The following is a 27,574-nucleotide window of genomic DNA, read 5'->3' as shown; positions in this document are numbered from 1 at the left end:
TTTTGACATTTCCATCCTAAAATTCATTGTCACTTTTCCTAGAACACCCTTTCTCAGACCTTGTCCATCTGGTAAATTCCTGTTAATTCTCTGTGGTATAGTTTGTTTGTCATACATGGTGAAGTTTTCCCTGATTCTTTGAAAACCTGCAACCATTTGTCACAAAGAATCACAACAGTAATTGTCTTCATCTTCTCTTTCTGAAAAATTACTCCTCATATCACCAGAGTGAGGTCTTTTTTGTGCTTCCAGTATTGGGAGTGAGTCACTTTTTCTATTTGATACCCACATTTACCATGCAGAAAGGAATGCCCTCCACTCCCACTTGTGTTAGATCCTTTCCCAATTTATGTATTGATCACAAGCACAATTTGCCTCTGTTCCTTTAGTAAAAGGTTTTATCCCATGACTTACTTTTTCTTACAGATCCTCTCCTCTTATGAACCAGCTTAAGCTCATTGGGACTGGAATATGTTTCAATCTGAGTGACTGGCACTGTGCTCTTCTTGAAAATATTTCTTCCCTCCACATGTTTAACCATTGTCCAGAGCAAAACTTGTGTAATGTGTCTCTTCCTTTTTTCAAGGCATATAGTGTGAGGCATTAAATATAGGCCGTTGTCTCTGATAGTTTAACAGTTTAGCACCTTACATCTGCAGACTCATCTTTGTATCCATTCATTAGCACCTTCTCTGGATTCCTGAGTCCCCTCACTCCACCAACATACCTTCATGGGCCATGGAGACCGAATTTAGTTCTTCCTTCTACCTTGATGTGTAAAAGACAAATTGTACCAAATCAGTTGAATAGTCAAGGAAGATTTTAAGACAATTGCATTAGGGGACAGAGACTATTGTAATAAGAGAGAGAGCTTGAACTCAACTCTCCTGAAACAAAAGGCACGAGAGTTTTTCAGTGCAGGGGTGAGCTAGTGGAAACGTACTGGAGGACATTAGAGGAGAGGTTGGTCATTGTGATTAGATCATCTCTGTGTTTGCTAATCAGTGCTTATGGAGGTTAGGCTTCTACCTTTCAGAGACTAGGGGATAGAGATGCTATCTTTCTCGATGGTTACATTTCAAAGGGATAGCTCTCACATCTGGAGAAAGACATTCCTGGGTTATAGTAGATTTATATCCCAAAGGGGCAGAGAAAAAATTACTAATTTTGAGTTTTCTAAAGTAAATGCTCTAGGAAAAGGGAGCTCAGGGATCCATAGTCAGGAAGAAACCTGTCTAAAGTTTAGTCAAGCAGTTTTAAGTCCATCTTGGTCAGATGGGTAAGCATAAACTAAAAGGTAAATAATGACCCACTTAACTTGCTTTCATGTGGCTTTTCATATTCCATCAATAACAATGAAATGGGTCATGCAGTAGGGCAGGTACCATTAGTAATGAAATTTATATATACTTTATTCTAATAATGTGTTACCATTGTGAATAATTTCCCTCTTAGGTCATGTCCTTTTGAGGAGGAATGAAAAAGCACTTCAAAATGAATGCTTTGCAATTATCACTGTTTTCTTCCTTCTGACTCACTATTTATTAAAGGTGAATACATTTATCACACAGGCAAATGCTTATGGTTTGTTTGATTTATATTATTGCTTTCTCTTTACTGTAGAAATTCCCATTAGGACAAGTCTTTATGCAATGCAGAAAATAATAATTTAGCACCCTAGCTGGGCTGTTTCTAATAGAAGTGACTCATAATAAGCCAGAGGGTAGATAAGCTAAAGAGGAAGGGAAGTAGTGAAGTAGTCAGTATGACAACAAAAACAGATCATAGGTCAATGTCACCATCTTTGAAACATATACTTTCAAGGGTGGATCTTGACTACATCAGGTGATTTTCTTTTGTCACTTGGTGGAAATGGTATTTAACTTAGTTTCCCATGCCTGTTATGTAAAACAGATTTCATAAATAGAGCTAGTGGTCCTAAGGCAGTAGTGATTTTTTTATTATATTACATATATTATAATTATCACTGGGCTTTGACCTTTTAGATTAAGTTGCATGGAATGGGGAAAATAAAGGAAAGATAGGAGTTGGGTCAGGGCACAGAATGAGTGGTTGGTGAAGGCTGTCAGGGGACAATCAATAACTTGAGCTCTTTAGGAAATATCATTATTTATTTTTCCACTTTTATTTTTGTTGTATTGCCACCTTAGCTAACTACTTCATCTCTTTCTTGCTGTACCATTCCCACACTAGGCTGCTTGTCCAAACCCCATCACCATTGCCTTTCCGTTTATGTCTCCACCCTAATCTAGTCCAGCTTCCCATATCTCAGCTGGATTGCTGCAGTAATATCTTTACTGATACTCCAATTTTTATGGACTCTCTACAATCTATGTTTTACACAAAGTAAGCTTTAAAAAATGTAAACCAGACCAAATGGTTCTGCTTCATACCTGTAAGACTCCCTGATTGCTTTTCAGTATGCTCAGAATAAATTCCAAACTTCTGTGGCCCTCAAAACCCCGTAGACTCTAGACTCTGTCTACCTCTTACCTGGTTCACGTTGCCCTCGGCACACCATCCTTTCTGTTCCTTGAAACTGCCATGGGATCTTTGCCCATCTCTCTGGGCAGCTTTGCTACCAGGTTGTGTAGCAGGCTGTTTTGCTATTTATCTCTCAGCACAAATGTCTCCTCATCAGTGAGGATTCCCTGACCACCTAATCTATATCAGTCTCTTTCTCCCCATTCACCCTCTATCTATCACCTTTATCTAGTTTTGGTTTCATTTTAATACTTAAATTACCTGAAATTTCCTTGTTTGTTTTGTTTTGTTTTGTTTTGCTTGTCTATTGCTATGAGACTATAAGCTCCATGAGGGTAAAGGTCTTGCCTGTCATATATACTGCTATAGCACAAGCACCAAAAACACCCCTGGAACATTGATATGCTCAATTAATATTTGATTTAATTAATTAATTTACTAAATAAGTATCATTTATAAATGTGCTACTATCTGCCAGGTCCAATATAACATTCTTTCAAGAATCCCAGATGAATATTGCATGGTTCCATACCTCATGTAGCTTACTGGCTGGCTGTTACCTTTATCTGGGCATCTAGTTACCAAATCATATTTCAGGATATATATTTAACTTTTGTTTGGGAAAGCAAGATGCATTGATATGAATCATGGTTAGTTAGATACTTTTGGTTCTCTAAGTGTACTTTATGTTCTGCTTCCTTTAAAATGTCTTTAGTAGGTGATGGGAGCCATCAGAGATGTGTTAGCAGGACTGACACTAGCGCAGCATGCTTAGCGAGAGTAAATTAGACATCTTTTGGCAGAATTGATTGAAGTGTAGACAAACTGAAGGCAAGAAGACCAGTGGTTAGCAATCTTTTGCGATATGACAGTCCAGAGTTGACAGACTAAGGGTTTGAAAAGTAGGGTAGTAGCTTTCCTAAAGAAATATATTCAACACACACGCACGCGTGCACACACACACACACAGAAACACAGTCCTGCACCCACAAGGAACTTTTTCCTTACTACATTTATCCTGAATTGAAGTTACTCCATTCTTCAAACCCAGGGTTTTTCACCTTCACACTCGTGAACTATCTCTTCTTATGGTTACATTTTTAGGAATAGATTTTTGGGTCTATTTTACTATTCTTAGGTATTTAAAAACATGTTTAAGATCTCTATAAATCCTCAAAATATTCCATATTGCTGGTGTAGTTGAAACATCCAGACTTGAGTTTAACCTCCAATGGTCTTTACTCTTAGGAATTACTGTCTTGCTATTTATTAGGCTTTCTTAACAGATTAGCATAGTTGACCTTATTTTCTCTGTAAATATTTCACTCCTGCCCCCATCAACACATGCACCAGATCACATCATACTTGTGTCAGAGATGTCTTACCACACAAATCCCATGTCTAGCCCTATGACATTTTGTTTATATATCTCATTCATATCCTTTGGTTTTGCCATATGCTGTAGCTCCAAAGGTGCCAAAGTGCTAAATCCACTGGATGTATTTCAGTCCTCACTTTATTTGAATTCTTAGAGTATTTGATGTTGATGACCACTCTGTCCTTGAAACATTATTTTCCATTGGTTTCCATGCCATAACATCTTCTCTGTTTTCTCTCCCTCTTGCCTCTTAGTCTGTTTCTTCTCTACTGGAATATTCTCTACTTGGCCATTAAATATTGACATTTTCCAAAACCTAGGTCCTCTTCTCTTCTAATTTTGCATGCTCTCCCGGCTATTACCTTCATTCCCATGTTTTTGGCCAGTAAGATCTTCTTCAAGTTAGCTCCTGAATCCTTTTGACATGATCCTACTAGTCTCTGACTATTTTCTTGCTACCTAGTTTGTAAAGATAGTCTAGTCTCTCCTTATATATTTCCTGCCCTCCACCTGGGATCAGCCATTTCTCCAGGAAGTCCTGGTTTCTTTTATTGGGATATGGTATTTCAAGACCATAATATGGGCTCTGGAAGTTGTTGTGACAAGATTTGTCACTGTTTCTAGGCTTTTCCGTTATATATACATAAATTAACACTAATGCTTCTCATTATAATTCAGGACTGTGTGGTTCCTAGTTCATCTTTTGTATTTTACATCTGTGTTTCCTTCCTTCCACATTGATGATGTTGGTCTGAAGGATCCCCCTTTACACAGGGGATGATAGAATTAGAATACCCCACATTACAAGCACAACAGCCTCAGAATAACAGTTCTGACACCATCACCACCCAGTATGATGTATATACTGCTTTTGACTTAGGATATGTTAGTGAAAATGATGATGAATATGTATGCATGTTCTAATCAATCTAGAAAGTTATAGACCTCTGTATTATTTATTTGTATATGTAACAAAGGGTACTGATTAGTAGGAATGACTTTTCCTCAGTATTCCCTTCTTTATACTTGAGGTTGTCATTGGTTTCCAAGAGAAGTCTTGTGGGGATTCCACACTCACCAGGCAGACTGGTATAATTAGGCTCAGTGAATTTTCACTGTCAGGCAGTGCCAGGTGGAGGCTAGAGGTGGGCCCTCTGCTGCTCATTATTTTTACTCTGCTTCTAGTAAAGAGAACTTCCAGACTTGTGAAAATATTAGATCTGCTGGAAATCAGTGATTTTCCTTTTACATGTTTACTTCTAATGAATATAGTACTGATTTTCTGTTTCCTGCTAAGATATAGTTTAATGGCTAATCCCTTGAAATCCACTTTGAGAGGATTTTAATTATTATTCAAATAAGGATGGAGGTGTGTTTGTGATAGATCTAGAGTAGAAAAGGGGTTTCATGGATTCATTTTGGAATAAGATATATAAATGTGTTCATCCTTTTGGAAGAAAAGTAAAGCTGAAACCTATTTCAGTGGGAATAATTTCAGTGGGCATCGCCAGAGTTTCCAACCCATGAATGATTCCTGCTCAGTTTTCCTTTAAGATTTAATTTTTTTAGAGCAGTGTTAGGTTCTAAGTAAGATTGAGAGGAAGTTACAGAGATTTCCCACGTAGGCCTCACTCAGTTTTACTGCGTGAACAGCTACTTTGTACACAGAAATTTTAACATTTGCAGGAAATTAATGGGAAAAAAGGTAAGGTCTTTTGAGCTTTTGTGCGGTTGGTTTTGGGGCAGCCAAACTCAGACCTATCTCTGGAAACATTAAGGAGGAAGGAAAGGAATTTGATAGTGGAAATCATATCACATGCATTTATGATGTGATTTAATAGCTGGGAAGGCTGATGTGTGATGTGTGGCATGTCAAGGATAATTTCTGCTCCTATTTAATGAGACATCACTAACCCAGCATTCCTTTTTAGCTATTTCTAAACCTGAAAGGTATTAAAAATAAAGAAATATGGAACAGGATAAAGAATAGAATTAAGGAATTGTGGAGATTTTTTTAAAAGAAAAGGCTATAAAAGCTAAATACATACAACTTGAATTACATTGGTTTCGGACAGGATGTAACCTACAAATAATGAAAAGCAGCAAATAAGAAATCTAAAAGCAGAGATTTATTTGATGATGAAGAGATACATGACTAGAAGGAATAAAATGAAATTAAGGTATAGGGAATTTAGTTTAAAAGTATTTTAATACTTACCAATAATGATAACTTAGAAGAAATACTTTTTTATGTTTGTGTGTATTGAAACTATAAATTTGCACACTGCATGCATATGTACCAAGAAGATGGAAGTACCTAATGTCCTCTCTGTGAGCTGCTCTGCATCGAATAGTGGGGTTTGTGAAGAGTTTGAATGGGGTTTGAATGGGGAGAATGAGAAGGCAAACCTTAAACTTGACTTACCGTATCACATTATCTTCTGACTTAAGTAACTTATTTTGTATAGTTCGGTCTTTACCAAGTGAATATTCAATTTCGATTTTTTATATTTCTTCCTCTCCCACGTGTCCTCTCTAAAGCAGCATCTGATTGTATGGGTGATGGGGCTTACGTGATCTCCTAGCAGGACAAATGGGGGTCACATAACCAATCCACATCCTGTGGACCTTCCTGGGTCCTTGTGCTGTGACTGGTTTGGTTTACTTTTTTTTAAGATTTTATTTATTTATTTATTTATTTATTTATTTATTTATTTATTAAATTTTATTATGTTATGTTAGTCACCATACAATACATCATTAGTTTTTGATGTAGTGATCCACGATCCATTGTTTTCATATAACACCCAGTGCTCCATGCAGTACGTGCCCTCCTTAATACCCATCACCGGGCTAACCAATCCCCCCTCCCCCCTCCCCTCTAAAACCCTGTTTGTTTCTCAGGTCCATAGTCTCTCATGGTTCATCTCTCCCTCCAATTCCCCCCGCCCATTTTTCCCTTCCTTCTCCTAATGTCCTCCATGTTATTCCTTATGTTCCACAAATAAGTGAAACCATATGATAATTGACTTTCTCTGCTTGACTTATTTCACTTAGCATAATCTCCTCCAGTCCCATCCATGTTGATGTAAAAGTTGGGTATTCATCTTTTCTGATGGCTGAGTAATATTCCATTGTATATATGGACCACATCTTTTTTATCCATTCATCTGTTGAAGGGCATCTCGGCTCTTTCCACAGTTTGGCTATTGTGGACATTGCTGCTCTGAACATTGGGGTGCATATGGCCCTTCTTTGCACTACATCTGTGTCTTTGGGGTAAATACCCAGTAGTGCAATTGCTGGGTCATAGGGTAGCTCTATTTTTAAATTTTTGAGGAACCTCCACACTGTTTTCCAAAGTGGCTGTACCAACTTGCATTCCCACCAACAGTGTAAGAGGGTTCCCCTTTCTCCACAACCTCTCCCAACATTTGTTGTTTCTTTCCCTGTCCATTTTTGCCATTCTAACTGGTGTAAGGTGGTATCTCAGTGTGGTTTTGATTTGGATTTCCCTGATGGCTAATGATGATGAATACTTTTTCATGTGTCTGTTAGCCATTTGTATGTCTTCTTCAGAGAAGTGTCTGTTCATCTCTTTGACCCACTTTTTGACTTGATTATTTGTTTTTTGGGTGTTGAGTTTGAGAAGTTCTTTATAGATTTTGGATACCAGCCCTTTATCTGTAGTGTCATTTGCAAATATCTTCTCCCATTCTGTGGGTTGCCTCCTTGTTTTGTTGACTGTTTCCTTTGCTGTGCAGAAGCCTTTTCTCTTGATGAAGTCCCAAAAGTTCATTTTTGCTTTTGTTTCACTAGCTTTTGGAGATGTATCTTGAAAGAAGTTGCTGTGGCAGATGTCAAAGAGGTTACTGCCTATGTTCTCCTCTAGGATTTTGATGGATTCGTGTCTCACATTGAGGTCTTTCATCCACTTTGAGTTTATCTTTGTGGTTTGGTTTACTTTTGAGATTGGTGGCTGCTGAAGTCTGTCTGGCCAACCCCTGCATTGTGGGTACCATGAAAGCACTTACAACAGACACCCCTGATCCCAGCTATTTGTCATCCTAGTTTTTGCTAAGATCACATCTTAGCTTTTGACTGGGCTAATACTTTGTTCTTGCTTCATTTTTCCCCTCTTAATCATCATTCTCCCGTCTCTTGCGTAGTTCCTAAGTTTTCCTACCAGACTTCTCTTGCTTAGTTCCCAATATTTCCTGCCTCTAAATATGCCATAAAAGTTCATCTAGGCTCTGTTTTTGAGGCTTCAGCAAAGATACAGAACAAAATGGACACCATCATTCACATGTTATTGGAGTTTCCTTAATGCTCATTTAATGGAACAGCATTTTTCTCTCTGCATTCTTAAATAGTCTTTTTAGATATCCTGGGAAGTCTTCTGTGAGTATCACCCAATCTACAAACCCTTAGAGGGTGTGGGATAGGTCTTTTTTTGCCCTGTGATCCTATTCCCAATAATCATGTCTGGCCCATAGACAGCTTTAGGTGTGTGTGTGTGTGTGTGTGTGTGTGTGTGTGTGTGTGTGTGTGTGTGTGTGTGTTGCTTCCTAATTAATTTAAAAGATGGGTAATTTACCATGAAGGTCAGATATCCACAGATGTGATGGAAGTTTGTGTCCCAACTTAGGATTCTGGGTTTCTTTGCTTTAATTCTGTCAAAGAGTTCACTAGCCAAATTATTCACCGGGTATTTTAAAAGTATTTTATGGTCCACTGTTGCTTTCTTCCTCCTATTCTCCCTCCTTTCTTTCTTCTCCATCTTTCATTTATGTTAGGCTTTCAAGAAGAGGGCCAGCATATACATGCCTACAATGGTTTTAAGCATTTTCAAAAATATTAACTAATCACTTAACATAATTGTGATTCCCACAAACAAAATGTGATACCCACAATAATAACCCAAGAGGTAGATTTTATCTCCCCAGTTTGTAGGTGAGAAAACTGAAGTGCTAAGAGGTTAAATAAATTTTCCAAGGACATACAACTGTTAAGGGGCAGGAACCTAGATTTAAAAGATATATTTTGGGACGACAATCTTGAAGGATGACAGCTTACACAAATTCACATAAACTTATGCTTGCTTTAACATATTCGTGTCATGTACTGTGCCAATGGTTGCAAATTAAAAATTAGGTAATGTTACATATTTGACTTTTTGCAATTAAGATAATTATTTGGAAATGTTGTGAATAAAATGTGTTCAAGTATTTCAACAAAGTTGTGAAGTGTCTGAGTGCTAGTTTGAAGGAATTAAAATAAATTTCTCTAATAGGAAAGATGGCTTTGTTAGAAAGGGGAAGTTATGGGCTTATCTACAGAGTCCATAGAAAACTTTTAAAGAAGCCATGGTTTTAAAAAAGTTTTAAGTAATTTCTCTGTATAATCCTTGTCTCTATACACGGTGTTTATGAAATACTTGGCAATAAGAAAATTAATTTGCTAGGGCCATTCACACCCAATCATTGGACTATATACATCACCTTTCCTCACTGATTCACTCAGGTATGACTTAAGGGACCACAGTTTCAACTTAGTCATCAGTATCCTTCTAAAGGATTGTCTTTCCAGGAAGGTACACAAGTACCATGTCTATTTCTGTGCTTCCCTGAGTCAGGAGTCCTTAAGAAGGGCTGCCTTACTATGACTCACCCTTCTATAAGCCTAGAAGCTTTTGTCATGTTGTATATATTATTGTGTAAATAAATTTTATGAGTGAATCTCTGCACCAGTAGTCATTCAAGATTTTCATTATATATACATACATATATGTGTGTGTGTATGATTTTCGTTATATATGTATAGTGTCATATATGTATGTAAACACACACACACAACACATGCAAAAACAGAGTTGTCCAGAAAAAGGCAGTCTTTATGAGTGATTATCATAGTCATGTACCATTTATATAGAAATTTACTTAGAAGATTTCAAAGAGTTCACCTGGAGGAGAGTGTAGTAACAATACTCATTTGTTAGGGATGCAGTGGTTTGCTGGATGTCTAAAGATTATTTTTCTTTATCTAATTTTTAATTTAACAAATAGCACATGTATGCATTCTCATCATAAATTAAATATAAATAGATTTACCAAAATTCCTTTTGATACTTTCCCCACTTCAGATCCCTCCCCAGAGAAATCAATGTTGCCTCTTTGGAATGTATCCTTCTACCTTTTTTCTTTTTTTTTTTTTAAATGTGTTTGTACATGTATATATGTACATTTAGCTTTGTTTTGTGTGTCTGTTTTTATTTTTATTATTGTTTCTAAATTATAGTTAGCATACAATGTTATATTCGTTTCAGGTATACACTATAGTGATTCAACAATTCTGTACATTACACAGTGCTTACTGCAACAAGTATAGTACCATCTGTCACCATACAAAGTTATTACAGTATTATTGACTTATTCTCTATGCTGTATTTTTCATCCCTGTGATTTATTTATATTATAAGTTTCAACTTCTTAATCCCCTTCATCTATTTTGGCCATCTCCCTACCACTCTCCCCTTGGGCAACCACCAGTTTGTTCTTTGTATTTATGAATCTGTTTGTTTGTTCGTTTTTTAGATTCCACATATAAGTGAAATCATATAGTATTTGTCTTTCTCTGACTTACTTCACTTAGCATAATACTCTCTAGATCCATCCATGTGGTCATAAGTGGCAAGGTTTCATTTCATATATATATGTGTATATATTCTATATATGTATGTATGTATATATATGTATATATGTTTGTATGTATACAACCACATCTTCTTTATTCATTCATCTGTCGATGGATGCTTAGGTTGCTTCCATATCTTGGCTTTTATAAATAATGCTGCAAAAAACAGCTGTGCACATATTTTTTCAAATTAGTGTTTTTGTATTCTTTGGTAAATACCCAGCAGTGGAATTACTGGATTGTATGGTATTTCTATTTTTAATTGTTTGAGGAACCTCCATGCTGTTTTCCACAGTGGCTGCACCAATTTACATTCCCACCAACAGTGTGCAAGGTTTCCTTTTTCTCCACATCCTTGCCAACACTTGTTTCTTGTCTTTTTGATACTAGCCATTCTGACTGATATGAGGTGATACTCATTGTGGTTTTGATTTGGAGGAAACCATCGACAAAATGAAAAGGGAACCTATATCGAATGGGAGAAGATATTTGCAAGTCATATATCCAATAAGGGGTTAATATCGAAAATATATAAAGAACTCATACAAATCAATACCAAAACCAAATAACCCAATTAAAATTGGGCAGAGGACCCGAACAGACATTTTTCCAAAGAAGATTTACAGATGGCCAACAGACAAATGAGATGTTCAGCATCACTCATCATCAGGGAAATCTCTGTTTGTTTTTAATATAAAAGGTGCTATAGGCATGTATTATTCTGCAACTTTTTTGTAATCTGTGTATACTACAGACTCTCTGTATCAGGCCATATATACTTATATCATTAATTTTAATAACTGCATAGTATCTTATCAGTTTAGAATAAAAGTCAAAGTCCTTATCTGATACAGTTCACGGAGTATGGCAACCTCATCTTATTCTCCTCCTTGCTCACTCTTTTCCAGCCACCCTGGCTGTTTTTTGATGTTTCTGGAACACACTGAACACAATCTCATCTATGTCTTCTGACTGAAAGGATCCCCTCCTAGATATTTTCTTGCCTTATTTCCTTGCTTTATTCAAGTCTCCACCCAAATATGGTCTCATCAGAAACTCCTTGTCTATTCCTCCCCATCTCCTGCATCCTCTCTTGCAGTGTCTCTCTCATCTCTCTCTGTCTTACCCCCTCCCTCCCTCCTCTTTACCTCCCTCCCTGCCCCTCATCTCTATCTCTGTCTCTTTAGCTCTATCACATTGTTCCCTCTTAACCTGTTTTATTTTTCTTTGTAACACTACTCTCTGGCATGTAATAGATTTATTTCTTCATTGTCTGTCTTCCTCCACTGGAATGTAGAATTTACTTTCAGAGTTTGTTCGCTGGTATATCCCCAGGACCTAGAACAGAGGCTCACACATTATTGGTGTTCAAAAGATATAAATGGATGAGTGACTAGCATGGAAATTTACTTTATTTAACTCTTCCCTTTCTGACGGGTGTTCAGGTTGTTCCCAAGTGTCATACACTTTGACAAACAACATCATAATGAATTTTTTTCTTATATGTCTCTATGCCTCTATGTAAGGATGTGTCTAGGGTGAATTCTCATAAGAAAAATCCATGGGTCAACATATATGCACACTTAAAATTTTAATAGACAAGAAAAAATAGCCCTCCAAAAAGGTTATACCAGTTTACATTCTCTAATATGGGAGTACCTGTTTCCTCAGATCCTTGCCAACACTACATGTGAGAGAACTTTTTAATGTTTCTCTAGCTGTTGGGCAAAACCATAATTGTTTTACTAAAGGTGAAAGAGAAGGTATGATTGAGTAGGCAACGATCAGTCTCTGCCTTGAAATGAATTTATTTCCTTTTAAATGTGTATCATTCTTTTACTTTTTTCTTGATTTATAAGCCAATTTGATGAAAAAGTCTAGTACATTGTTGAATGAAAGAAGAGATAAGGGTACCTTTCTCTTATTCCTGGCTTTAGTTTTCACCAGTAAATACAATGATTGCTCTTGTTTTCTTGTAGCTTCATATTGAGTCAAGAATGTTTCTGTGTATCCTTAGTTTGCTATAAGTTTTATTTTTGTTTTAATCGGAAATAGGTGTTAGATTTTGTTGCTTGAGCTCCTCCAATGGGTTTCTTCCCCCTCCTTTTGTCCATTATTGCAGTTAATTGCATTGATATATTTTTTAGCATTGAAACACCGTTGCATTCCTAGGATAAATGACCTACTTGGTCATGATGGAATCGATTTGCTATTTTCATTTAGAATTTTTACTACATGTTTTAAAGTTAAGATTGACTTTTTGTTTTTTTATTGACCTGTCTGGCTTTGGTATAGGAGTTTATTTCAGCATTATGATTACAATAGCTTTTTCACTTTTCCACACTATGGAACAGTTGCTATAATCTGAGAATTATCTCCTTCTTGAAGGGATGTAGAAATAAACTCATTAAACTATTTTAACCGCTACCTTTTTTGGGGGTAGATGTTTTTTCCATCTCTTCTATTGTTTTTGAACTTTAATCGTTTCTGATTTATTTTGTGCCAATTTTGATAATATATTTTCTTAAAGAGATCTTTCCTCGATTTTCAAATTTATTATGTAAAGCTCCTCACAGTGTTCTTTCATCATTTTGTAAATCTCTTAAGTATTATTAATGTCCCTTTTTTTATTCCTTATTTGTTTCTTCTCCCCCCTCTCATTTTAAAAAATAAACTTGCCAAATCATCTGGATTTTAAGTAAATAGCCCTTTTTTTTTAAGTGTTGGCCACTAATTTGGTTTAAAAAAAAAATACTGAATTGGCCAGGCAAAACATCAACTTGAGCTGATGATGACTGAAAATTATATTCCTGTTTTCCATCCTTCTAGAGGAACACCTTCATTTTCAACAAACATTTAAACTCATATTTCACTTTCAATGATGAGAGTTACTCAATAGCTATATTCTCTCCAGAGCAAGACCAGAATCTGAGAGTACTTTAATTTTCTTCTTCTTCCTTTCTTTGGCACTTCCCATGTGGATAGCTCCTGGGATTTAAAATTCCAAATTATTATTGCAATTATTAAAATTTACAATATTTGCACTTACCCATACGTTTTAAACATTTTCTTTACTCACTACTATATCTGTGTTCAATTTTCCGCTTTTTTGGTTTTTATTTTACTTTAGTAGCTTCTGTAGTAATTCAGGTAGTGTCTGAGAGTGATAAATTTTGAGTTTCGCATACCTGGAAAGGTCTTTATTTTGCACTCACATATGAATTACAACTTAGGAGTATAGAACTTTAAGTTTAGAGTAGTATATCTCATAACTTTATATAGTTCCACTGTCCTCTTGTATCAAATATTATTGAGAATTCTGTTTAAACCTAATATTTAATTTTGGTTTCTTCACTGTTTATACTGGAAGCTTAGTGTATTTTTTTTTTCTTATTCTTGGTGTTCCCAGATTATGATCTGTGTCTGCTTATCCTCCTCTGATCTCTCTCCTCTCTTTGATTATGAGGGCTAATGTCTTTATTTAGGTTTGAGAAGTGTTGTTATAAATTACTGAAGCCTTTCCTCCAGTCTGTTTTATCTGTTCTGTTTTTGGAACTACTGAATAAATGTCTCAAGATTTATATCTGTCCTCTAGGTTTCTGTGTTTTTCTTTCAAGCTCTCATTTTGATGCATTTTGGTATACTTTTCTTGCTAATTTTCCAGCTCACTTCTTCACTCTCCTTTTTATTGAGGTATAATTTATATATTTAAAAATGCACCAATCCCAGGTGCTTAACATTGATCAAATACTGTTCCATAATTCCAGAAAGTTCTCTCGAGCCCCTTTCCAGGCAATCCTTACCCTCCACCAGAGAAATCGTTATTTTGATAGCTCTGTCACCATTTTTGAACTTTATATAAAATAAAATTATGTAGCATATATACTTTTATGTCTGGTTTCTTTCACTCAGTATGTCTGTGAGATTTCTTTTCATGATGATGTCTGTCTCAAAAGCTTATTCCTTTCTGAGAAGTATGCCACTGAATGAACATATTACAGTTTGCTTATCCAGACTCTTGTTGATGGACATATGGACTATAGTGAAAAAAAAAAGCTACTATGAACATTCTTACACAAGTATTTCACAGATACATATACTTTTCAAATATGTTTGTGCCATTCTGTATGGGTTAAGAGTGGGATGGGAGGTCTCAATGAGTTCTTATTCTGCCATCTTGATCCCACCTTTTCTTAATGAGTTAGGTCATAGTAATAACTTCTCTATCATAAACATGGGTAAACATTAGGGGAGTTAAGACTGAAAACTCCTTACTGAATTTTTTAAAAAATATATGACTTTTGGCCATTTTTCTGTTATCATGTACTTATGGTTCTTCACAATTACAAGAGTTTGGTCCCTTTTAACTTTCAAATGCTGTAAAGCAATTTGATTTTAAAATTAAGCATGTATATTTCTGCTCTATTGCCATAGACAGTATTTTGCTGGATTGAAATTAATAGTTTTAAATGAAAAATCACTTCATTGAATTGCAGTTTCCCAGGAGATATGTTCACTTAGCCCAAAATATATATACTATTGGAAAGTTATCTTTTATCTATTTAATTTTCATTAAGATTTTAACACATGAATGATTAACTTTGAGAAACTGGATTTACACATACAACACATGAAGCTCCATGAATAATGAGGTATTTGAATCCTAGGGATGTTGGCCGTGGCTTTAGAAGCCATAGGCTCTCAACCACTTAAAACTAGAATCTCATGGAAGTTAGAATAAGTCTTTGGCTTGCTCTTGTTGCAACTTGCTGAAAAATATCCATTGAATTAAACGGTGGACATGTGGGTATGCTATGTCATAAAGCATTAGGAGCATAATACATCACAGAGACTCCTTGCAACTGATTTTCTGGGATTAAAGGTAATGTTTCACTCAGCCAGTTGCCTGTTACAATTTCAACAGACTTGAAGCCATTTTATTTTTATTTCCCTTTTTACTTCCCTCTCACAATTTCCCCATAATAAGATTTACAGTGACTTCAATTTTGGTAAGAAATCATAAATCTCAGTAGCCCTAAAAGGGTGAACAGTAAGCATTAACTTGAAATCAAGGTAGTTTTTAGATGTTAATAAAATGAAATAATAAATTTTTAAATGCCAGTTATGAAAGTCAGGTATATTTTTTGTTTCTGAATTTATGTTACACAACTTTTTATGTCTCTCAATTCTAGCTTCTACACTACATGTACCATTCCATACATTTTATAATGTCACAACATTTATTGATGCTTAGAGGACCAATAGATTGTGAATTGCTTCTTAGTGGTGAGAATTTAGAATATGTTATAAGTTTGTATGTATGTATAAAAACTGTGAGCCTGGAAAAAATTTAAAATTCAGTACTGCCAGGCGCAATGTTTGATCTTTATAGGTAATAATTTTAACATGTGGTATAACTCAAAGAGGAAAAGCCAATATGTGGTGAAACTCTTCCATCTTAGAACTTAAAGAATCAACTTACTCTGTTACTTAATGTTTCAATAGCTGTAATAATGTTTTTAGGTCATTCCTCCGTATGCTTTATTTCTTCCAACTGAAATAAGTCCATGAGGGCAGTTTTGCTTTTGCTTCTCTCCTATATGAATAATTACAGTACTTTACACAGTTCAAGAAAGGATGCTTGGAGCTTTGGAGTCCTTCCATACCCCTGGACACTTGGGAGTGCCTGCTTTTGTGTGGGAAAAGGATATTGACTCAAACCCATGTAGTAATCGTTGCATTTTATAGATTTATGCAATAATGAATTTCACTATGAAATTTGGAGAGTTGGGCTTTTGTTTTTTTAATAGTAAAGCTTAAATAATTCAGAATAATTTGGGAAGGGCGATTCACAATTACTAAAATCTTTTTCTTAATGAAAAGTTTAAAAGCAACATGCTTTTGTACATTCAAATACATATACAATTTATATGTTGAATTGCATTGTAATATCATAAACAGAGATCCTGTTAGGCTTATATAAATGAATAGTTAAGAAAACTAAATACCATAAACAGAGATCCTGTTAGGCTTATATAAATGAATAGTTAAGAAAACTAAATACACAAATATTTTTTGAGTATTTATTGAGGCTTACCAGGCATCTTAAATTGGACCTCTGCATCTTGCAAAAGAACCTACTCAGTTCTTTACTTTTCAAAGAAATGAAAGGGATTAAAAAAGGAATGGTTTCAAAGTGATTATGGAAATTTTAAAAATACTTTTTTATATATAGGTAACTATTTATATTTATATATATCTTAGATCTGCTTTCATGGGAAAGAAGTGACCTTAGAGATTCTAGAAAGGATTGTAAATGTCTTAAGACACTAACTCAGTGGCAGTTGAGTACCTCAGACAACCCTCAGAGAATATTCTAGTGCATGGTGCCCCCTGGAGCACAGCCTTACTATGAATGGCACCCCTTGGAGTTTAGCAACACTCAGAGATAACTCATGTCATTTACCTGAAATGAGTCTAGTTTGCATTCTAAATTTCCTTTGTTTGAAACAAATGTAGTCATAGGCTTGAATTGATTATGTGTATTGACTTGAGAACTCAGGGTGGAATAATGGCTACTACTGGGAAAGATGAGTGAGGCCAGGCTAGGCTTCAGAGAGACCTGGGTTCCCCACCCAGTAACTGTGGTTCAATACGACACACCCTGACTGAGCCACTTGGAAGCCTGAGCTCTGTCACCATAGCAACACTGGGACCTCTTCTGCAAATCTTAGCTGTAACTGCCTCTGCCAATCAGCTCCGGCCCTGAGCCATCAAATCCATTTGTGATAAAGCCAGATGCTACATACTGAAGGATGCACAAACCAAGCACAGAGGAGCCAAAGGGAGGGAGGAAGTAAAATTTTCTCTGAAAGTGATTTTTTTCTTTCATATAATAGAAACGGTTAAAGAATACAATTCTACTTTGTGTCAGAGCACAATTAATTCAGCAAATCCTGACTCCCGTTGCTAATCAATAGCTTATCTTTAAGAGCTCCTGAAGAACTTTATTCTTTATACTGCAAGTATGGAACTCACCATTATTGTATTTTTGTTTGCAGTACACGTGCAAACATGTGTATTATGTACTGGGTGTTTGTGTTTGTGTGTGTTCTCCAACAGATTTTGAGTGCCCTGAGGACAAGAGTAATGTGGTATTTATCCTTGTGTCTTTTGTCCCTACCACTAGGTCTAGCACTTGGATAGGCACTCCATAAATGCTATTTGAATTATTGAATGTAATTAGGAATGGCTATGTTTAATGAAAGATAGAGCCACTCCTGACCAAATTTAATTGGTGACTGAACTGGAGGTGGTCATACAGAAGAAGGGAGTGTTACAGAGTGGGTATTATTGAGGTCAGACAGTAATGAAACAATTGGCATTTGTATGTGTGCAGCTTGTAAACAAAAACATGAGAAGGCAATTTTTATAAAGAGCAGAAGAACTCTCTCAAAATGTGTGTTTTCATATATCTGATTGTGGTTTACTAATGGAATAAGAACATTCCCCAGACATCACAGTAAGGGGGCCCATTTTGAAACACAGCAAGCTTTTAAGTGAATCTTCTGATAGATTATTAGGTAATAGCGATAACCTCTTAGTTTTAAAAATCAGCTCTAGTAAATTACAGGCTTGATAGGAAGAAGCATTCTGAAGTCACTGGACAAGCATTATTGTACCTTAAAAGGCAGAAAAAGAATTCAGTAGTGCAAATTCTTCTCCTGGTTTTTGAGACCTAAAATAAGTCTGCCAGTTACATAACCTAGTTATTAACCAGGTTTTAAGACACCCACCTAAGGTCTTGTCTTTTATGCTCATGCTTCTTCCCCTCTATCATGCTGCCTTACTATAATTAAAATATATGCAGATGACCAATAACTTGACAAAGAAAAGGGACACTCCAAAATTCTAAATACAGTTATTTCTATAGGAAAGCCAACTGTTCTGTTAAAAATCTAGGCTGACTGACCTAGATCTCCAAACTGAAAGGTTTGCTGAGACACGTGCAGCAGTGTAAATCTCTGAGATGTGGGTTATTTAAACAGATGGTAACTGTGACACAGTGAGCTCTACATGCAAATTGGCAGAGACCAAAACCAGAAAGGAAGCAAGCTAGAGAGGAAACATTACCTCACTATGGACCTCTGAGAATTTTAATTAAAACAGAACAAAATTCAGAGTGCTTGGATATACTTTTTCAGAATATTAATTGAATATTGGTATTGGTTGTATTGTTGCTATGATGCTAATAGTTGGCAGGACTGGAGAGTTTTGGAATCTTCTTTAGACTTTCCTAGTTTCTGGATGTTATTTGATTTGGCCCTGCCATTTATATACACTCAAATAAGATGTGGAAGAAGAAAGTAAAGTGGGGGCAGTGTTTCTGCTGTATTGTTGATGTTGGCAGGTTAAGTTGTAGAGAAGTTTCGTCTATAACTGCATTCTGTGGCCAAGGTGCTAGTTTGGTTGGTGTTGAGAGATAATTAAGGCAGAGGCATCAATGGCTTCCGGATCCATGGGTCTAGAAATCCAAAAATTCCCAACGGTGACATGGGGGACAGTTCTGTGGTCTTTCCTGAGATTCACCACTGGTGGTGTAGCCTAAAGCCTGCTATTCCAGTCCTGCCAATGATTTTGCAAACTCCTAGTTTGCTGTATTGGCTTTTTAGCTTAAAAGAGCTGAAATAATTTTTCTTTCCTGCATCCCAAACCTAACTGATAGAGTACATAGAACAAAAGATTGCTGTTTCCTGCTGCACCCCATCCCGCAGATCTGTGGTAAGTCTTTCTTAAGCCCTGTTTCCATGCTGAATTGTAAAGCACACATCTTTCCCTTATTTATCTTTCTCTATAAGAAAGAGGAGAATAGCATTTAAGGAGAAAGTGGTTAAGCTTATTCATTAAATAACTCAGAGAGACCATTTTGGAACAGAGAAGATTATCAAGAGTGATAAGGATAAAACACTTGTCTGAGAAGTCAAGTTCACAGGGTTTAAAGTCATGTTTACAACTTACATGAATCGAGAATAGAAGATGAGAGAATGGCTGCTTCTCCCAAAGAGCTGCTATCTAAAATTAACAAGGAATTTCCTGGAATAAGGGCAGTGTAGTCCCGACTTACTGCATTTTTTCTTCATTGCATTTTTTTTCTCCAAAGAGAGAGTCAAGGGACAAAGCAAATATAGAACTGGTTGGCTCATACTATTGGATGGCTCTGATAGAGATACATAATCAAGTTCATGCTTGATTGTTTTATCTGAGATTTTAAAATGCAAGTGTGTGATTAATTCCCTAATGTTATTTTGCTTTTGAAAATATGGGAGTTAATGTGAAAATCGAAGAAGTTCCAACTTGAAAATAAAGGAGACTGATATTCCCATTAACCACTGGTAATTAACTACCGGTTAATATTTGTGTCTATTTGCTTTTGGCCAGTTTTTCTAGGTATATAGGACTTGAAAACAATACAGTAATGTAAGAGTATATTTCCCACTTTAGAAGTAGAACTTTATGATCAGGTTAAATCACATTTTTCTATGATCCCTAATTCTAATTCTCTTACCTCCACCTGGCCTAAATTAATTCCTATAATTAGCTTTGTGTGTTTCCTTTCAGTGCATTTTTTATATTTTGACTGGCATTTGTATATGTAGCTACAAAAAATATAGGTTATAGTTTTATGTGAGTTCTTTTTATATGAATAGGATCGTACTGTATGTATATTTTTGTAACATACTTTTTTCTTCAATAATATGCTTTTGAGATCTGTCCTTATATTTGCATATACAGCTTCCATGCTCAACTCATCGATATTTTTATATCACTAAGATGCTAAAAAACATTCCTAATTAAACTGACCTTCTTATTGAAAGAGCTCTTTTAGATTTATTTAGATGTAGATTTTTATCATTTATTACTCTGTGTATATAGAAAGGAAAATACAAGAAAAATTAACTAGTTAAGATATTCCTAATACCTCTTCACATTCAGAGTTAAATTCTTGAATCACTGCTTGACTCAGTTACTGATGCATGTGTTTTTCTAACCAGTATCATCCTCTGTACCGTTCAAAGTATTGCTGAAAGAGCACTTCTTTAAAGAATGCTCCATTATTGGGGCACCTGCGTGGCTCAGTAAGTTAAGCGTCTGACTCTTGGTTTCTGCTCAGATCATGATCTCAGGGTTGTGAGATTGAGCCCCGTGTCAGGCTCTCCACTTAGCATGGAGTCTGCTTGAGATTCTCTCTGTCCCTCTCCCTCTTCCCCTCCCCCTGCTCTCTCTCTCAAATAATAAATAAAATCTTTAAAAAAATGCTCTATTATTATCTCCAATATTTTTTTCCAAGCTACTGATACCTATTGTGTCAGTTTTGATGTTGGCCCTTTCTATTTTATTTTATTTTAAAGATTCTATTTATTTGAGAGAGAGAGAGAGGGGGAGAGAGAGTGCACAAGTGGGGGAAGGGCCAGAGGGAGGAGAAGCAGACTCCCCGCTGAGCAGGGAGCCTGACCCAGAGATTATGACCTGGGCCCAAGGCAGACACTTACTGGACTGAGCCACCCAAGCACAACACCAGATGTTGGTACTTTCCTCATCTGTCCAGAAGGTGAATGGAAGGTTTGCAAATAACAATCAAGATTCATACTGAGTTTTCAGGTAATTCTTAAGTGATTTGTTGAGTGCAGTGTTACAGGATTGCCCTTGTCCACGTGTGCCATCAGGAATAACAGTTTTTTGCATGCTGAGTCAATGGCAACAGAAGCATGCCCACTGCCTAAACAACAGAAATTTTGTGATGCAATCAATTGTAAGAAGCAACCCTATTTTGTATAGTAAAATGTGGAAAATAGTACAGCTTGGAACTGGTGATATATGGTAGTTCATCTTTTAAACTGCTATAGAGTATCCGTTTAAAAAAATATAACCTACTTTAATGACTTGTTCCTATACTCCTGAGCATTAAGGTTGTTTCCTCTTTTTGCTAGTCTGTTTAACTTGGAAAGGATTTTTATCTTTGAGAATTGTGTCATGATGTTTAAAATTTAATTTGTGAGGCTTTCATAAAATAAATATGACATTTCAAATATGGTTAAGCTTTAATGTCTAATTAAATAATTAATAACAAGGTTAAAATTAAATGAAAATTGTAGTCTCCCCTCTTTAAGCCTATTATCATCACAATCAATTATTTAAATGATGCACTTTATATCTCACTTATAATTTTGTAAGTGAGAAGATTTTCAACATTTACATTACATGATTGTAAGCAACAAACATTTCATATTTGGCTTTGACATATTGTCAAATTTATACATACTGTAAATGTGGATTTGTCAAATAAACACTAATCAATATATTCATTCAAAAGACCTTTATTGGTATGGCAGGGCACTGTGTTGGGTAATATGAGAAATATAAATATGAGTTAACAAGAAACTAAAAAGTCGTCTAGTCTCCCCAACATAGCCCTTGCTCAGACTCTTCCCGTTTCTCACTTGTTACTTCAGATTTGGGTTCTCCCAACACTGAGGGCCTGCATGTGCGGATCCTGTACCAGGTGGACAGAAGCCCTCTTTAGATCTGGGCAGAGCCCCGGCCTCAAATAGCTCCTCCTGCTCACCTCCCACCCTCATTCCATGAGCACACTTATTTAGGCCTGCAAGTGCTTCTTTCCTAAAGCACTGTGGGAAGAGAACTGTTTAAGTTTAAAGGCTCTTAACAAGCAAAAGGGTTTCAAGGCAGGGAGACACTGAGGACAATAACTCTTCTTCCTGATGTTGTTTTTGCTAATTTGGAAGTTAAACATATTAGTGATCTGTATGGGAAATAAATAAGAGTGTAGTCAGATTTTTGTTGCCCACCTAATTTCTATTTTTCTCTTGTTCATGATTTCTCTACCTTTTTTTAAGCCGTGAAAAATAGATTTCCCCAAAAAAACTACTACAAACTGACTTTCTCACAAAATTGCATGTCTAACTATATGTCAGTAGACTCTGTATGTGTCATTTGTCACAAGCTTGGATATGTTGGATGATTTATAATTTTTTAACATTTCATGCATGGTACATATGGAATGTCTGTCACTAATATAAGAGCTATCTCACATATTGTTCTTTTGGCTGGAGCATAAAAATAAAACCGTAATCCAAAGAACCGAAACAAATGATAATTGTCTTTGAATGATCATGGTACACCAGAAGGAAAAAAAATACTGTACTATGCAGAATATTCAGAAAGAAATATACTAATGAACAGCTTATTTACAATTTGGGAAATGAAATACATACACACAGCACATCTGAGATATCCATGTATTTCTAGGTGAATTATGACGACTATTAAATTTGTACTTTTCCTAGTCTCTGATGTGCTTTACACAATTCACCGGTTGCCAGTGTGATTTTCATGAATATCAGAATGCCCTGGTACTTTACTAACTTAATTGTTCATTAACATAATGTGTCATGTGCTGTTAGCAAGATGATGTCTGTTAGTTTTTCTAAAACATCTTCTATAAACACACTTAAAAATGCAGCCAAAATTGAGGTTCCCATGCATACTGATGTCACCTACTGTGCTGTAAGCGTGGCTTAGTGGATGCATTGAAAAGTCATGCTTTTTCATGTAGATAATTCCTCATATCTTTTCTCTTTTTTTCATGAATGCAATTCTAACTCTGCTGTACTCTTAGAATAAAAACGAGAATAAAGTGGCATATTCATCTAATTTTATTTTTATGGTAGTCCCCCTAATGATGGGCTGTTTATGCTCCTTGTCAAGGCTATTCTGGTCAAATGACAAAGTAAATGTTTTTCATCAGCAGATAGATCTCTGCTCTGTCATTGTGTAGGTGCCCCTCTGATGGCAGGGCAGTCTTTGGGGAATTGCCGTTGGCATTTACTGTGGTCATACATTTTTCTGATAAAGTAAACCCATGATAAGAGTTCCATAGTCTGTCAGGGAGGACGCTTCATCACTCTGACTCACTGTTAGCAGCATTACTATGATGCTGCCATCGACCTAGCTTGGGATAAACGGAACATTAGCTAGAATCTGTCACAGCCTGGGCTGATATGTGACCAAACTACAAAGGATATATTATCAAGCTGGGGACACACTGCTGTAAGAAAAAATAGAGGTATGCAAAATGCAATGAAATCCATATTCCAATAATGATGGTGACATCTAAGAGTCAGAGGATTCTAGGTTCTGTATATACCAGCATATATCATTCTCATTTAGTCCTCATGACAGCCCTTTTGAGGTCATTCTCAGCATTTTCTCTTTATAAAGATGAAGAAAGGGAGCTCACAGAGGGTAAAACCTTGGTCCAGTATCACACAGCTATGTCATTTGGCATCTCAAAATACCGGATAGAGAGTTTTTATTTGATGATATGTAGTTGACAAATAGTATTCATATAATGTGTCCATATTATGGGAGTAGTAAATATAAAATTAAATTAGCATAATAATTGTGAAAATTGATGTAGTATACTTTTATAAGTTATGTAACAGATTTTACATACCTTATTCCATTTAACAGTACTTTGTGGCCCCTGTTACAGATGATACTCAGAGTGTTCAAGAAGTTTGCCCCAAATCACATGTCTATTCAGTTTCAAAGCCAGGACTCAAACCCAGTTCCTCAGGACCCAAACTACATGCTATTTGCTAGGTACCTAACAGTGATCTAAAACTTCCTTTTATGAAGATGACTCTTTGCTGCCACTTTTAGTGGTATTTCTTTCTTTCTTTCTTTCTTTCTTTCTTTCTTTCTTTCTTTCTTTCTTTCTTTCTTCTTTTCTTTTCTTTTCTTTTCTTTCTTCTTTCATTTATTTGACACAAAGAGAGTGAGAGAGAGGGAGAGACCAAGTACAAGCAGGGGGAATGGCAGGCAGGGGAGAAGCAGGCTCCCCACTCAGCAAGGAGCCTGATGCTGGGCTCTATCCCAGGACCTTGGGATCATGATCTGAGCTGAAGGCAGCCACTTAACTGACTGAGCCACCCAGGCGCCCCTTACTGGTATTTCTAATAGTTACCTAAGTAGAGAACACTAAAATTTAATCTAATCCAATTAGGTGTTTGCGAATTGATGCACATTAGAAAGGAAAATCAGGGAAGTGCTACTGAAATTCATTTTTTGATTCTTTAAGAGTTGGGCCTCTTTGAAGTTAAAGTTTCCCTTATTTTTGGACAAGTTCAGCCTTTCCTGATGCTTATCATTCTCTCTCTCTCTTTTTTTCTCAGCAAAAGCATTTAGCCTTTATGTGTGTTTCTGAGACTTTTTTTAGAAGTCATGGGTAGTCAAATTCCATGACCTTTTCTACCCCTGGTTAAAATACTGCTAGTTGGTGGGGATATTAGTATCTTTTGTTAAGAATGGCCTCACTGAACCTTCTTTGACTTTTAAAGTGTTTTTTATGTCAGATTCCTAGAGGTCCCTGAAAGCAGAAGACCACTGCACTTTCCCTCTCTCCTAGTGTAAACATGTCACTAGGAAAAAACCTGAATGCTGTTCAGAGTATTCAGAGCATGCTAAAGGGGGTAGGAGGGATGAATCAAGCCAGGTGAGACAGGTTAGGAACAAAGTCCCAGAGAAAGTTGGTGTGGAATTGAGTGATTATAGTAGTTAATAGAGTTTAGAGGACACCAACAAAAGGCCTTGGTTAATACTTAAGCACAAGATGCAGCTTTCATACTTATAGTTGATATGAAATCTTGAATAATTTAGATTTCATTTGTTCTGTTTTGAGTTTTAATTGCCGATGGTGATGGAAAGAATTATTAGATATAAAGAAAAGTTCTATTTAAAAAATGTATAATATTTACTGTGACAATCATATTTTTTTGACAAATGTCAAAATATATTCACATTCTATTTTGTATTTTAACACTTTTAAAAAGTGATGGAAGGCTTAGATGCTTCTATAATAGTTTGTCTTTCAAATATCTATAGCATTTATTGACTGTTAGAGATGATATAATGTTTAAAAAGTGACAATCTCATAGAAAAAGCAAATTAAAAATTGCATTTTAACCTTCTTATGGTAAAAACAAACTCACATTTAACAGAAAAATTGAAAATTTCAGCACTCAGGAACTTCTTGCATGCCTTTTCCTAACCCTGTCTCCTTCCTTTCTATGGTAATCACCTCCCTTGCTTTCCTTGATAGTTTTACACCAGATACACATTCCTAAATAATATAGTTTAGTTTTGCCTGTTTTGAATTTTATATAAATGAAATTATGCAGTGAATATCATTTTGGTCTGTTTCTTTTGCTCAAATTAAGTTTTTAAGATTTAGTCATGTTTTGAGTATGGTTGTAGCTATTTGTTTTCATTGCTGTGTAGTATTCTGTTGTAAAAATAGACCACAATTTATTTTTATGTTCTACTGTTCATGGAGAGTTGAGTTGTTTCTAGGTTTTGGCTACTACAGATAATGATGCTCTGCACATCTGGTTTTGTAAGTTGGCACACATGTGCAAGAGTTTCTCTGAGGTGAATAATCAGAAGTGAAATTCATGCCTCGAGGGGATACATATTTTAACTTTATTAGATAACGATGTTTTTCCCAAAGAGATTATACGTATTGATACTCCCACCAGTAGTGTATGAGAGTCTTCATTGCTTCACATCTTTGCCAAACACACTGTTTTGAGACTTTGCCTCAGTTATTTTAATGTGCGTTTTTATGATTACTAATGATGTTGAGCACTGTCTCATATAACTATTGCCTATTTAGATTTCCTCTTTCATGAAGTCTGTAGTCAGACCTTTTGTCCAGTTTTCTATTATGTTGTCCATCTTTTTTTGTGTTGATTTATGAAAATAATTTATATATTTTGGTGACAAGCTCTCTTGTCTTCCTTCCCCTTATAGCAGAGCATGGGCTGAAGGGTTTATCTCCTTTATTAGGGAGTGCAATCTTAAAGAGAAGGAATGGGTTATGAGGAGAGCAAGGCAGAAATGGAGGGAGAGACAAGGAGAGGATGCTTTGCTGGTTACAGAGTAGTCTGCCACTACGTGCAACTGATGCTCCGTCTTAGAGGATTGTCCCACAAGAGCGGTAATGCCTCTTGAGCCCTTCCATTACAGGAGAAAAGGGAAAAATAGTTCCTTGCCAGCTCTTGTCTTCTGTTGGTCAAAGGTCCACGCAGAGGGTGTTAACTGCCTCACACTGCTGGGTTGCACATATGTGGGTGCTGAGTGGAGTCTACTAGTCCAGTGTCAGCAGGGAAGCTCATGGTGGGCGAAGAGAGGCTGAAACACAGGCAAGAGGTAAAGTATCCAGCTTTTACAGGGCCTTTATTTTTTATGAGTACAAGATGCCCTCCTCATTTCTTCTAATCAGTCACGGTAACCCCTTCAAGGTGATAACCTGTCACAATGTCTAAAAGACTTAAGGCAAGAGGATTAATGAGACAAGTAATGGTCTCCATTACTGCAGGTACTCTCAAAGCTGTGGTTGATACTCACTGTAAATTTCCCTCACCATCAGATCTAGATTTTTTCTTACTCTTAGCAAACAAGATATCCAATCTTGGCTGCTTGCCTGTTGAGTAGTTCCATATCTTTATCCCTGAGAGATTTCAACCTTTGGATGCCTTGTTTTTGTTGGCCTATAGCTGCTACATTTGCTCATTCACTATTATCACAGAGGCACCATGAGATGCCAGTGAAGCATCCCACATTTGTACTCCTCACCCACATTGTGTAGCAGAAACTCTAGTTCCTTTTGATGATAAGGGCTGATTATCTCTGATATTACAGTAACTCATTTATTTGCCTGTTGAGCCTCAAGCATGAGGAGTCTAAAGTTTCATAGAAACATTACTATATCTCCTGGTGGAAGCAGTATCTCTTTGGGAACTCATTATTCTACCCTGGCATAGTCTAAGGTTGTGGAGACAGGAAGTACAAATTCCACAAGTGGATCATTGGGAGTACTGGTAAGAAGAGCCAATCCTACTTCTATCTCTAGATTCTCAG

General features: G+C 36.2%; 1 protein-coding gene across 1 annotated transcript in view; it reads left to right on the top strand.

Annotated features, from left to right (window-relative positions):
* The window catches only part of CAMK4 (calcium/calmodulin dependent protein kinase IV), a 208,405-nt gene that overhangs the window by 32,002 nt on the left and 148,829 nt on the right, over positions 1–27,574 (top strand). The window lies entirely within an intron of this gene.

Source organism: Halichoerus grypus, chromosome 2, assembly GCF_964656455.1.
Source record: "Halichoerus grypus chromosome 2, mHalGry1.hap1.1, whole genome shotgun sequence".
NCBI lineage: Eukaryota > Metazoa > Chordata > Mammalia > Carnivora > Phocidae > Halichoerus > Halichoerus grypus.
This window is presented reverse-complemented; position numbering and strand designations above follow the sequence as displayed.